The 14204-nt window shown below is 45.7% G+C and overlaps 1 protein-coding gene across 1 annotated transcript in view; it reads left to right on the top strand.

Moving 5' to 3' along the window:
- The first annotated feature begins 373 nt into the window (after nucleotides 1-373).
- Nucleotides 374-14204, top strand: part of MAP3K2 (mitogen-activated protein kinase kinase kinase 2) — a 91293-nt gene continuing 77462 nt past the window's right edge. The window contains exon 1 of the mRNA XM_061609216.1: nucleotides 374-842. The gene's annotated coding sequence lies outside the window, so the exon portion shown is untranslated. The remainder of the gene's footprint in view (nucleotides 843-14204) is intronic.

The following is a 14204-nucleotide window of genomic DNA, read 5'->3' as shown; positions in this document are numbered from 1 at the left end:
TTTCGAATCTCTCCAGGTATATGTCGTAGTGGTGTTTTTCACCCTTACAGACTTGTCAAGATCTAAAGTGCTACCGCTCTGCGCCCATAGAAAATTATAGATGCCGAATTGCATTTTCATTTTTATTCGATGTTTATGATGCGAGCGGACGACCAATTATTACTGGACTACAACTCCCATCATCCCTGACAGCTGGCCATGATGCCTGGGGCTGATGAGAGTTGGAGTCCAACAACTTCGGGAAGGGGGAGCACAGGTTCCCCATTCTTCCTATTCTTTCCATCTCTATGGAAAATCTTTAAAATCGTGCTTTTCAAATGCACCTACCAACACCGAAACCATAGTCTATGTAGAGAACGCGCCTCCGTCTTCGCCACATTTTTCTACAATGTACGTCATGACGTTGACGTTCTCATTTGTGTGTATGGAGTCACGGGCTCCTGCGTCGGGGAGGCGGAGCCTGAAGAGCTTTTGAGAAGGAAAAGAACGGCGGTGGTGGGAGGTCTTATTAAATAGGTGACGGCCGCGGGGTGGGGGGGCTCCCCGCGCTCCCTGCCGACCCCCCAACCCGCCGGGTAGGGCCCCTTCGTCATTCGACGCTTCCCTCCCCGTCGCGCTTTTTGTGAGTCTCTTTGCCCCCAACGTGCTACTTGCCCTCCTGAGGAGGGGGGTTTGCTGGGCCTCTTTTTCTCGCCCTCTCCCCATTTCTATCCAGTAAGGAGTGAGGGTGTTCAGGATTCAACGGAAAGCGGGGGTCCTGGATCCCTCCAGTGTTCAGGGTCTGGAGCTGCTGGCTTGGGGGGACCCTCCGTCTCCTCCCCTTCCTTCTCTCTGCCCCACAGGTATGTAGTGTGTATGTGTGTGTCACAAATTCTGCTGCTTGACCCGGGGGCGCGCGGGAAAGAGTAGAAATCAGTGTGCTGGTATTGGTGGAAGAGACTGTAAAGGCTCTAAGGAGGCTTTTTTTTTGGAGCTCCTAAGGATGCATATAATATAGAGGGTTTTTTTTTTTTTAAGATAGCTTTATTTATAACAGGTTATACCCCACTTTTCCTGCTTGCGCTTGTAATTAGGAAAAGTCAAGTTATCCGCAAGTACTGGCAAATTCAAGGTTTGGGAAGACCCTTGAGTTGTCATTGAGGAATAAGAGCGAAGATGAGGCTGTGGGTCTTCCTAGGAAGAAAGGGGAGGAGTAAAAAGTGGTTCCTTGCTCTGTGTGCGTGTGTGTGTGTGTGTGTGTGTGTGTGGCGGGGGTCAGGACTTCAGCCTGTGTGTGTCTTGAAAAGGAGGCGAGTTATCTAGGCCTTGAGTGGTGATCAGGCAATCCTATGCATGCTTACTTGGGACTAAGTAGCACTGTAAGTGTGCATGTTTATCTGAGCATTGAATATGGTTTATGATGGAGTGTGACTTTGCCCCACTACCACATACACACCTAGAGACAAATAGAGCTACAGAATCCGGTTTTAATTGCAGAGAGGTAGCCTTGAGAGATAAAGAAATGCGCAAAAATCCATGAGATACTTGCAAAAAAGCATCAGGTAAAAAGTAGGCCCCAGTCTTAACACTGTTGTTTAATTAAAGAATAGAATGTGGGCACTGATTAGGATTTATGTTAAAATGAGGTTTTGATTGCAGTAGAAGGTGGGGTTTAAAACCTGACAGGGGAGGTTTAAGATAAATTATAAGGACAAGTTGATGTAGAAGAGAGTATGCTCTGGTGAGTTTTGGTGGCCATCTTAACTAATGAGAAATTTCAGTGTGTGGTTGTGGAGTATAGACAGAAAAGGTTATGATTTAATTTAAGTGACTTGTACTGACAAGGTGGTTCTGGTGAGTGTGCTGTTTTTGCATGTGTATATGCTCCTGCTTGTACCTTGTGCTGCTTGTTTAATTTCATTTTACATATGTTAATGTGTGATTTGAGGGATCTAGTCTTTCTTGAGTGACAGTGGTTCTGTTATGAATTTATGAGAATTGCTTATCATCAGGTGTTTGCAAGTGGAAAAGTGAACACTGGGCTCATTTTGCCCTGAGCTGTGAAGTGTGGAAATACGTACAAGGAATTTATCCGGCTTCCGCTCATACTTGGCAAACAAATTTCTCAAAGTTTGCCACAACATAGTTGGTTGGAAGATCAAAGCTGAGAGATGCTGACCACATCTTAGTGATATTTATGTTGCAGGCTTCTGTTAGGTGAAGGACTGAAAAGGCTAGTGGAAGATCACATTTGAAATAATGTTTTTTTATAGAATATATAGGAAATCACAGTTTGAAAAGGATCTCTGGCAAGTTCAGTCTTATGTAGCTGGGGAAAGTATGCTTGATTTCTACCCTTATTTTCCTGTTTGAGTGAATATAGAAGTCTTTTTTTTGTTACTTCTTACTATATTCGTAATATTAATATGTGCTAACACCTTTATCACTTTGCTAGTATTTAAGCATTGTTGCTATTGTGATCAGTTGTTGTTTACATTTAAGGTTTGCATAGAATTGTCGCAGACAGTACCTCTTGCATTTCATAACCATTTGATCTCACTGTTTACATTCCTCTCTTCTCCCTAACTGGGTGTGCATATATATCTGTCACCTGTGCTTCATGCTTCTGAAGAAGTGGCCTTTCATCCATTAATGATTTTATTTTAAAACATTCTTAGCCCACCCTTTATTACTAAAGCAAACTCAGGATGGGGTACAATAAAATAGAGCTAAAATTAATGGAACTAAAATTTAAATCTTTCAGTCTTGAAGATGCTAGTTATATTTTGCATTATAACTAACAAAAGGTTGTGTGCTCCTATTCACTATGCCTGTCAGCCAGTCAGCCATGCCCTCCTCCATGATAATCCATTCAACACGCCTCCCGCTGTAAGTTTTTTCTCTAAAGATTTTTTGTATTATTGTAAAACTTGGGACTCCTACAAGTCTGCCAATACTTCCTTTTTGTGTGTGGGCAGTGCTGTTCTGGCTATTTAAGTAATGGCACTAACCTTTGAACTTTGGAAATAAACAGGAATGATAACATTACAAATATTAAACTGGTTAGTATCTGTATTTTCTTGGGTTGCCCTATACCTTTTGGGGGAGGAAAAGAGTACTTTGATTAATTCTTGCAGGTCCTTGCTCTTTTGAGATTATAGTATTCAAGCATTGCAAAAAGGGTTGTCATTCTGACTATAAGTAAGTGCTGATACAGACTTGCTCTAGAAACTGTAAAATGACTTAATTATCACCTTGGTAAGAAATGACACTTATAAAGTAACACAGAGAATGCATTTAAGTTGATGCCAAAAAGCAAAGAAATGGTTAGCAAGGTAGCTGTAAAGTTTATTGATGTAAAAAAATAGTTCTGTATAGTCAGAGCCATTAAACCATTTATTACCTGAACAGTGTGGGTGCACAAGGCTGCATTTATTGAAGTCAGTGGCACAGCTCCATTGATGTTCAGTAATGTTGAATTATATGCTTAAAGTACATAAAGGATTAAATCAGGGTTAGGGAACCTCCAGCCTCTGGGCCAGCCATGACCCACTAGGGGGTGCAGTTTGGCCCACAAGACCATTTCCCCCAAACCACTAGTGATGTCAGCTGATGGACAGGAGAAGAGGCTTTAATCCTGCGTTGGCCATATGATCCTGTTCCTAGTAGAGATCAGGATCGTGCATCTAAGGCAGCAGGATTTAATTTCTGTTCATCAGCTGAATGAGGATTAAAGACCTGTGCACAAGCGCCCTTTGAAGCAGCTGGTATTTGTAAGCTGCTTCAAAGAGGCTTTTGCAAAGGCTTTAAAATAGCTCCTGCGCTCCCTTTTCCTCAAATGGTAGCATGGGGGCTGTCTTAAAGCATTTTCCAAGTCTTTCTCCCTTCTTTAAGTCCCCAGACTTAAAAGGGAAGCACAAAGGATTTTGGCTGGTGGGCAGGGGTTCCCACCTGTCAAATTTTCCATCAGGCAGATCCTGATAAGGATATGGTCCAGGGAGCTAAAAAGATTCCCCACCTTAAATAAAGGCATAGCTTAAAAGTATGCAGTTTCTTTCTAAATCCATTGCCTCTAACTCCAGAAGAAGATATTCATGTCATAGATCTTAAGTTAATTAAATATACTTAAGTTCATGTTAGGGTTCTCATAGGTGATCAGCAATTCTCTAAAGTTTTTTATTGCTTTGTGTTGCAACACAGAATTAAAGACTCACAGTGTAAACATTTTATTAAAGCTTTGCACTTAGTGTTCTACTGCAGTGACTGAATTTCTGTTACTATTGGATTTTTTGGACTTGGCTGCATTTCTGCAATTATTGTCAGATAAGTGTTTTATGGCAATACTGTTAATTAAGTATTATTGGTAACATACTCTCTTTAATTATTCTCAACACTTCACCAGCGTATTTACCCCATTCTCTGTTTTGTACGTAGTTGCTATTGCTGCCACCCTCCTGTGCTCTAGCTACTTCAGTAGTAAGAACTAGCTACTTTAGTTGTTACACTAACTGTGCCCTTTTCTGGATAAGGCTAGCTTAGCTACTGGAAATCATATGCTGGTAACCTCATGATTATCATCATAACATGCTCTGTGTGGGACTTCACTTGAGGCTAGTGCTGAAGCTGCAGCTGGTGCATAACACCACAGCTAAGATGTGGAGTGAAGCACTTGGGTGTGCACGCACCTGTGCTGAGGGATCTGGACTAGCTTCTGATTAGCTACTGGGCCATGTTCAGGGTCTTGTAGTTGATAGATAAAGCCCTGAACAACTTGGGGCAGTTTTCTGAAATACTGCCTTCTGCAGAGACCTGTTTGATCACTTAGCTCATCAGGTTGAAACCCTGTTAGTGGCACTGCACCCTAAAGATTAATATAGGGGTGGGGTAGGGAATCTCTGTCCCATGGGTCTAATCCGGCCTACTAGCTCTTCCCATTTGGCCTGCAAGGCTTTTTCAGGCAAACTGCACCCACCTGCTCTACACCTGAAGTCATATACACCATCAGGTGAGGGGCAGGTAAAGGTGGAGCAGCAGGGCCGGCAAAGCCCCATTGAACAGCAGTTCCCAAGTGCCCAACAACCAGCTGGTTGTCAGATAATTGGGAACTGCCACACAAGGGGGATTACCAGCCCTACACTTGGCACTTGAGAAGCACTTCCCAAGTGTCAAGCATAGGGCTTGCAAAGCCTTTGAACAGCACTTCTGACTTTGACAGGTGTCAATCATCTGATGTCAGTATGATGTCAGATGATAGACAGGTGGGTTGTTCTGCCCACCTGGCCTAGATATGGGCAAGGTGAGATAAGGATATGGCCCACCAAGCCAAAAAGGTTCCTCACTGCTGTTGTAGGGTAGTGAATTGAAAGTGGGCATTTTGTATTATTGCTTTTCCAGTTTGGAATGCCCTTCCCTTCCCTCTGTGGTCCGTTCCGTGAAGCACCATCAGTTATCTGTTTTAGGTGCCTCTTGAAAACATACCTTTTTGCTCAGGCCTGTCCTGACCTTAGGACTGGACTCTGTATCTTTGTATCTCTGTTTTCTGTACATATATGGTCTTTTGTGTTTTTATTGATTTTATGCCATGTTGTATTGTATATTTGCACACTGCTTAGAATATTTCTAACGTTAAGCAGTTTAGGGTTTTTTTCAAACAAAATAGGTAGTATAGAAGATTCTGTAAGGTCACTTTCTTCCTTACCATTGTTCTGTACCAAGAACAATTCTCAGTGATAATCCTCATACAGCTTCAACAACACCAAATAGTGTTGGTGTTACAAAATTCTTGGCTTGTGAAGAGAGCAATACTTTTAAGAAAAAACAGTTTCAACTTAATGTGTATAGTGCTGAAATCTACGCAAATCAACAAAAGTTTCCGCTTTTCTAGAATCTTATTGTTTAGGCGATAGGCGTTTTTCAAAAGCGTTAGAAACAGAGGATTTTTTAAATTCAATACAAATGCTCTTTCTGACCTTAAAATATCCAGATGTTTCTGTTCATTTCAAACCAGCTTCTTTAGCTTTCAAATTTTATTCTCTACAAGAGGAATCTGCAACAAAATGTTGCAGTGTGGATTGCTTCGGTTTAGGGTTCAAGCTATTCTATTCCCCTCTTCCCTCTGGTTTTCACACCCATATGCTATATATATATATATATATATATATATATATATATCTCCATGGCCACTGAGTATGCTCAGCCCTCATTGGCCTGTTTTGAGGCTTAATTCCCTGCTGAGGGTTTTTCTCCTAATTATATATATATAATTCTGCAAATTTTAGGATTCTTCCTAGTCCTAGTCAGCTGAAACCTTCCTCTTGTGCATGGAGAGCTCCATTTTGGCTACAAAAGGCCTGGCACTCAGATGATTTAGACTGCTATTAATATATACAAATGTCCCCCCCCCCAAACATTGCAATGTCCAGTGCTTCTGTTCAGAACTGTCATGTTTCCCTCTAAGGGAAGTTGATTTATGTTTTCTCAATTATATGTGTATCAAAGTACCTCATACTCTGTCTGACAAGGGGTTGGAACAGACATGGGTAGAAGGGCTCCTTCCCTTTGTGGAAGAGATTCCAGTATGATAGAGGCTCCTAGGAAGAAGAGGGGAGGCGATTTTCACCAATTCCCCCAGTAGACCATCTCTCACACTGTTCTGGAGAATCCCACAATCCTCCTGAACAGCTTTGTAGAGCGAAGAATTAAATGGTAGAGCATCTTGTGAACAGGACTCTGGATCTGGATCCAACTCATTATGTATGAGGTGGGCTTCTTGTGAAATTATTGGTATGTAGTTTCATAGCCTTGCTTGATATTGGAATTATGTTGCTTCTTTTGATGTTCCGTTGAAGTGGAAGTGTTTGTTTTACAATATAAATAGCGGTTTGTGTGAGGCAGCATCCAAGTGTTCAGATGGTAAGACATCCAGTCTCTGTGGAAGAAGTGGTGTTGGCAGGACAGCCATCCTTTGCACAGTTGAACAAGGAAAACTCCTGCCTGAAGGGAGGTGGGACAGGCACAGGAAGGAGCTTCTTGTTTTTTTTCTCTATGCCTGTGTCACCCTCTGCAGAAAGTTCTACAAATGAATTGGGTATATTCATTGTGAGTTCTTGTATCCTGCTTAAAGATGTGAAGGCCTGGAAGAAAAACTGGGGAAAAAAGGGTTTTCCATTTTTTCAGAATTTCTCTGTTCCTCCCCCCGAAAAATAAAAAAGGGAAAGCCCTGTTTTTTCCTAATTTTTCTTGTATTTCCCAGGAAAATATTTTTTTTTAAAAAACAGGAAATGGGGGGAACTGGTTGGAAAAAAAATCCAGTTTTTTTCTGGGCCTTCACATCTCTATTATTGCTTTGTGTCAGAAATGACCTCAGAAATTAAATTTGCACATACTTGTGTCATTCTCCCACATGTCTTTAATTTGAACACTCACATTTGAAACTAAATTATTCAGAGGGCAAACTGGCAGTAAAAAGTTTCATGTCTAAGGAAATCAAAAATCAAAGGAAACTGCCGGCTTGATCAGTGGCTGGCGCTGAGGCTGCATCTTCCTGCAAGATATTTTTCTTGAACCCATCACCTTACTTGCAGTTCAGCTCTGGGTTCCCCACTAGGGTATCTCTACTAGGATCACCACATACAAAAGCAGATAGGGCTCCTGCACTTTTAACAGTTAAGTAGAAGATGGAATTTTATTAGGTGTAGGTTGGAGCCCTGCTGGAACTCCCTCTTAGTCACTCACAACTTTTAAAAAGGTGGAGGAGCTGTGTTCTTGGTCAGCGGGGCAGTGAAATATACAGGAACGTGTTAACTCCTCCTGGAGGCAGAGTCAAACTTTTGAAAAAAAATGTTAGTCAGTGGGCAGCCGGAAGGGGAGGGAACCATCCTCTAACTGCCAGGCTTGACTCTGCCTCCAGCGAGTTAACAGAGTCAGCTGTGCGCTTCTGTGTCTCCATAAGGGATATGGGGGGGGGGAGCTTTGTTTTCTTCAGTTTGTTGCCTGCTGCCTTCTCTTTCTAATCCCACCCATCTCTGATTAGATAGCAGATGGTGGGGAGAGAAGGGGCTATTTTCCGCATCAGCACTTGCAGGCTTTTTAGCGGAGTGGTAGTTGGGAGTTCCGCCAGGCCCCTCCATTGTCTCAGAGCAGCATCGAACAAGAAACTCCAGCCTGTGTGCCATCATAGCATGTGGATTTTGGGTAGCTTGGACTATGTGAGGAGGGGATAAGTCACCACACAGCTTGTTCTGGGTCGGCAGAGGCGCCGTGGAACTGTGAAGGAGGTAGCCAGGAGCCGTCCTCAGCACCTCCAGGGGGTTTGTTTCCCACCATCACTAGCTCTCCTCAGTGGGGAAGGTAGCCAGGAGCTGTCCTAGGCTCCTCCTGGGATTTTCCAACCATTGCTAGCTTTCCTCAGCAGGGGGAAGGAAATCAGTTCTTTTGGCGGAAACAGCAGTGTGGCAAAATAGCGACAATTGGCAGCTCCCACTTGTTTCTCTGGGGACCCAAGGAATAGGGGGTATTTTTCTGAGGGGCCCCTGCAGGGTCGCCCAATGTAGCCCCCCCCCAAAAAAAATCATGGCTTGCGAAGTGGAGCAAGGCCAGCAATCCTCAGTGGAGGAAGAGGTCATGTTGCTGAGTGGGAGGGGTGCTGTCAAGGGGATAGTCCTCTCAGCATGCTAGCCTCAATGGTAGGTGCCATGTTACCTTCTCCTTTGGCAGGGAGGACCCGGCCACAGGTTCCACCTAAGTGGGGGAGGGGGGATGAACACTCCAAGAAAGTCAGACATCATCACTCAACGGAGGACATGGCATCTTCATCTTCAATGACATGGTTTAGTAAGGCTATGATAAGGGAGGCGGGGGCTTCCTTAGCCAAACATTTAACTGCCCCCACAAGAGGAAGTGACCCAAGCATAGCAGGACACTCTCACCATCATTGCTCCTTTTCCTCATCAGGCACTAGCCCAGTTGAGAGAGAAGGGAAGGAGCAAATTTAGAAGTATTCACAAGTCTGAGGTGCAGAGCAAAGTACTCACTTCCAGGACCTGGAGTCCCTCCAGAGTCACCTCCCTTAGCCCTTATTCGTTAGGGGCAGGGAGGTGGTACTTTCCAGGTACAGAGGAGTCAGAGAGGGAAGAAGGGGAATTATCTGGGGAGGATATCACACCTCCCCCTACCCACAAGAGGCTATATTCACCTGATACATACCCTGTCCTCATCACCAAAGCCATGACATGCCTTCAAATGAAGCTACCCAAAGAGGTCCCCACACAAACAGAGGTTCTGGAGGAGGGGCAACAAGACTCCCGAGACGTCTTCCCCAGGTCAGGGGAAAATTTCACCAGCATTCCTTTCCCTAAGTTCTTTAAGGACATAGTCAAGGAGGAATGGGAGCAACTAGCCAAGCCCAAGAAACCTCATGTGTTGTCTAGGAAGCTATACCGCTTTCCTACTTATGTTATAGACAGCCTGAAGGTTCCAGCCATAGACAAGCTGGTATCTGCCTTAGGGGCAAAAACAGCTATAACTAAGAAAGGGGACACTTTGTCGACCCATGTGACAGGTGTAGTGACTCAACCCTTAGGCATGCGCGTGAGGCTTCTGCTCTTTCCATGAGGGCAGCGGTGGCTAATTCCTTCCTAGCCCGACCAGCGGTGAAAGGGGCCAGGGTGCTAATGGAGGAAGTCCCTCCTGATGCCAGGCATGTCAGGGAAGGCCTTACCAAGCTAGTGAGGACTGCTGAATTTCTGGTTGATTTGTCCCTGGATAGCCTACAGTATTCTGCATGTGCTCTAGGGTACTACATGGTGGTGAGGTGGAACATCTGGCTTAAGCAATGGGAGGTGGATCACCACTCCAGTGCCAGCCTGTCCATTCTTCCCTACGGGGGGGTGGGCAGCTTTTTGGCAAGTCTCTGGATCACCATCTGTTGGAGACCAAGGATAAGAAGAAGGCCTTGCCCATGGCTAGGAAGAAGGAAGAGAGTAAGACTAGAAAGAAATCAGGTCAGTCCTTTCATCCTAAAGGTTATCCCTCCATCTATAAGAACAACAAACAGTGTTGGGGTTCCTGGAACTCACCATGGAACACTGCACGTCAGCAGCATCGAGCCTCCATGACAGGTGGAAATTTCAGCAGACAACATCAGGCTAAGCCCAGCTCCAGTCTCAGTCATGACGCCATGGAGCCCCAAGTATGTGTGTGTGTGTGGGGGCAGGCTGCAGTTCTTCACCAGTGTCTGGGCAACCTCCACATCCAACAAATGGGTATTGGAAACCTTCATGAAAAGGTAGTCACTGGAATTTTCGACCATTCCCAGAGACAAGTGGAGATCAGCGCTACCAGCATGCAATCTGGAAAAAAAATAGAGAACGCTAGACGCCATAGCTCATCTCCTAGATATAGGCACCATAGAACCGGTGCCATAACTTTAGTGTTCCTCTGGGGTCTTCTCTGTGTTTTTTTTTTGTGCCTAAACTCAGTGGCAACTTCCGCACCGTCTTGGATATGAAATTCGTGAACTGATTCATCCAGCTTAGGAAATTCAAGATGGAGACACTCTGGTTGATTGCACAAACGATTCAGCCTGGATATTTTATGGCCTCTATAGACTTCACAGTGGTATATCTCCATGTCCTGATCCTACCCCAGCATTGCTGTTTTCTGCGCTTTGCCCACGGCCAGCAGCAATATCAATACAAGGCCATGCTGCTCTCATCTTCTTGAGTTTTCACAAAACTAATGGCAGTGATAGTGGGACATCTGTGCACTCAAGGGGTACATGTGTACCCCTATCTGGATGACCTTTTGGTCCAGGCACCGTCACTTCAGGGGGCGAGACAAGGTGTGGCAGTTACCGTCAACTGCTTAGAGGCCCATGGCTTCGTCATCAACAGGGCCAAGAGCCATCTGTTACCAATGCAATATCTACAACATTTGGGGGTGGTGATGGACACAGTGGAGGCCGAGTTGTTCCTGTTGGCAGACAGGATATCCAAGATTCAGGGTCAGCTCCTCACTTATCTCCGCAGCAGCCAGGTCCACCTGAGGGACTTAGCCAAGCTACAAGGCTCCATGATAGCGGCCATTGACTCAGTCCCCTGGGCACATTTCCATTCCCGGGCATTACAATGGCTTTTGCTGCCTTATCAGGACAAGATTGCACAGCAGTGGACGGGCTCTGTGTTGGTAACCAGGGAGGTGAGGAACTCCCTGTTGCGGTGGTATCATCAACCCAATCTGCTGAAAGGGCTTACACTCAGGAATCCCTCAGCCACAGTCATAACAACAGATGCAAACCTTGCTGGATGGGGGGCTACATGCCTAACCCACCTTGCACAGGGGAAGTGGCACAGACTGGAGAGAAAACAGTAAATCAACTGGCTGGAACTCAGGGGGATCCGTCTGGCACTCCAGCAGTTCCTACCCATTCTACCTCAGACCCACTTGTTGATCCGGACTGACATCGTCACAGCCAAGGCTCATTTGAATCATCAGGGGGGCATGAGGTCAGGCCCACTACAAAAGACCAGTCATCTTTTCCAATGGGTGGAGCAGCACCTGGTATCCATATCGGTGATGCATGTGAAGGGGACTCTGAATGCCCAGGCAGATTGCCTGAGCAGAGAACAGATTCACCAGAACGAGTGCGTGCTCCACAGAGATGTATTCTGTCAACTAACACAGAGGTGGGACACCCCATGCATAGAGCTTTTCACCTCCGAGAGAAGTGCACAACTGGACAGGCACATGTCTTGGTACTTGGAGCTCAAGGCTCAGGAGGTGGATGGTCTCTCAGTCACCTGGCCAGGGGGTCTCCTGTTTCCCACTTCTGCCTCCTGACCAGATTCCTGCACAGAGCTCTACAAGCCCAGGCAGTGGTCAGAGTTCCCCATTGGCCCAGACAACCATGGTTCTCCAACTTAGTGGTCCTCAGCTAATGCCCCCTGTAGGCTTCCCCAGAGATAAGACCTTTTGTCCCAGGAGCCCTTACTCCACCCAGACCTGGATTGGCTACAGCTACATGCATGGAGGCTGAGCAGTGCTCACTGAAAGGGGAAGGTCTATCCGATAGAGTCATCAACACCATACTGACTTTCAACCTGGCACAGGCACAAACAGCAGATGGACAGAGAGTGTCATGTCAAAATTGTCTTAGATTTCCTCCAGGATGGCCTGGAACGGGTTGGCTCCCAATACACTGAAGTGACAAGCAGCGGTGTTGGACAGTGTGCTTCCCCTGGTAGGGGGCTATTCCTTAGCAAACCATCCTAGGATCAAATGTTTCCTAAGGAGAGCATCCATCCTTGCTCCACCCACTCTACATAGATTTCTCTAGTGGGATCTGCCATTGGTCCTCAAATCCCTCTGCTCTCTGCCTTTTGAACTGGCCCATTCATCTTCCCTAAAAATACTCACCCTTAAAATAGTGTTCCTGGTGGCAATAACTTTGGCTAGGAGGGTGGAAGAAGTCGGGGTGCTTTCCTCCCAGGAGGAACTTTGCACATTCCACCCTGATAAGATGGTACTCTGGCCTGATCCTGCCTTCCTCCCCAAGGTTAATTTGGTGTTTCACAGTGGACAGGAATTACATTGCCCACCTTCTGTCCCAATCTGATTCATCGCAAGGAAAAGGATTGGCACAAGCTAGATGTCCAGCACATTCTCAAAATATACCTTGACCGGACTGAACCCTTTTGTAAGACAGAGTCTTTGTTTGTTTCATTCAAGAAGGGGGCTCAGGGACAGAAGGTGTCCAGATCTACTATTACCAGGTGGGTCAGGGAATGCGTGACCCTGGTGTATCAGACTAAAGCCAGAACCCCGCCATGGTGTATAACTGCTCATTCAGTCAGAGGGACCGCTGCCATGGGTGCACTCCACAGGGAGGCACCGCTGGAGGAAATCTGCAGGGCGGCTGTATGGGCACATCCATCCACCTTCATCAGGCACTGTAAGGCGGATAAGTTTGCCTCCGCCAACGCAGCCTTCAGCAGGAGGATTCTTCAAAGAGTAGTGGCCTAGGCCTGCATCCCCCCCAAGGAATTTGGGCTCACTGCTTCGGTACATCCCATTCTGGTATGCACCACTGCCCTGCTGACCGAGAATGGAAAGTTGGCCTTACTGTGAAGTGTCTTTCTGGTCAGGGGGGAGAGTAATATGATCTTGTCAGCGGCTACCTTTAATCATACGAGCCGCCGCATTCTGTACCAGTTGCAATTTCCGGATTGTTTTCAAGGGTAACCCCACGTAGAGCGCATTACAGTAGTCTAGGCGAGAGGTGACCAGGGCATGTACCACCGGTGGGAGCAAATGGTTGGGAAGGTAGGGGCGCAGCCTCCATATCAGATGTAGTTGATACAGCGCTGCCCTGCTCACAGCCGAAACTTGAGCCTCCATGGACAGCTGGGAGTCAAGAATGGCCCTCCCTTCTCTTTTCAGTTTGGTGACAAGTGATGCACAGAAGCACTCTACTTCCTGTAGCACCAAGAAAAGGTGAATCTCTCTGATTTTTTTTGGCTGCAATCTGAGGATTGTCGCCTAAGAGCTTCTGTCCTGCTGCATGTCCATGTGCATGCACACATTGTCTCTTTTAGTAATTGGGCAGTACACAGTGCAGGTTGAGTCTTAGAAAAAATGAGATGCATGCTTCCTTTTTCCAGTCCCCCCAGGGGTTTTCTTTTAAAGGTAGGAGGCATAGGAAAGAAAGGGACTGTATCATTTTCACATGGTTATCCCTTTGGAAGTTGTATCTGTTAAGACCACAGTGAAAGTGGAAATTTCTTGTTTTCTCGGGATCTGGGAAGATGAGAAACATTCAACTCTGCATCATGGTCACAACAGGTACATGTGTCTGTTACCAGACAGCTTCATTATACTCAGTACCTTTTTTGGGATGGTACTGCTGGCTCTTTTTTTTTTTTTTTGCTGCCCTGGCAGCCATTTTGTGCTGGTACCCATGGCCCTTTTATCAAGGTATGAGTACTAGCACCTCATCTTTACCTGCCTCCCACCCCAAAAGTACTGACTATACTTAATTGCACCTATGGTATACCCAAACTCCTCTCATCTGATTGATAATTATTGCTGTCATACCAAGTTCTAACAGGGATACATACACGAAACCAGGTTTTCAGTTACATTACAATAATCTATAATAAAGGTAAAGGTGTCCCCGCACTTGTAGTGTGAGTCGTTTCCGACTCTTAGGGTGACGTCTTGCGACGTTT

This window comes from Rhineura floridana, chromosome 2 (genome assembly GCF_030035675.1).
Source record: "Rhineura floridana isolate rRhiFlo1 chromosome 2, rRhiFlo1.hap2, whole genome shotgun sequence".
NCBI classification, from domain to species: domain Eukaryota; kingdom Metazoa; phylum Chordata; class Lepidosauria; order Squamata; family Rhineuridae; genus Rhineura; species Rhineura floridana.
Note: the sequence above shows the minus strand (reverse complement) of the source record. Positions and strands in the feature narration are given on the sequence as shown.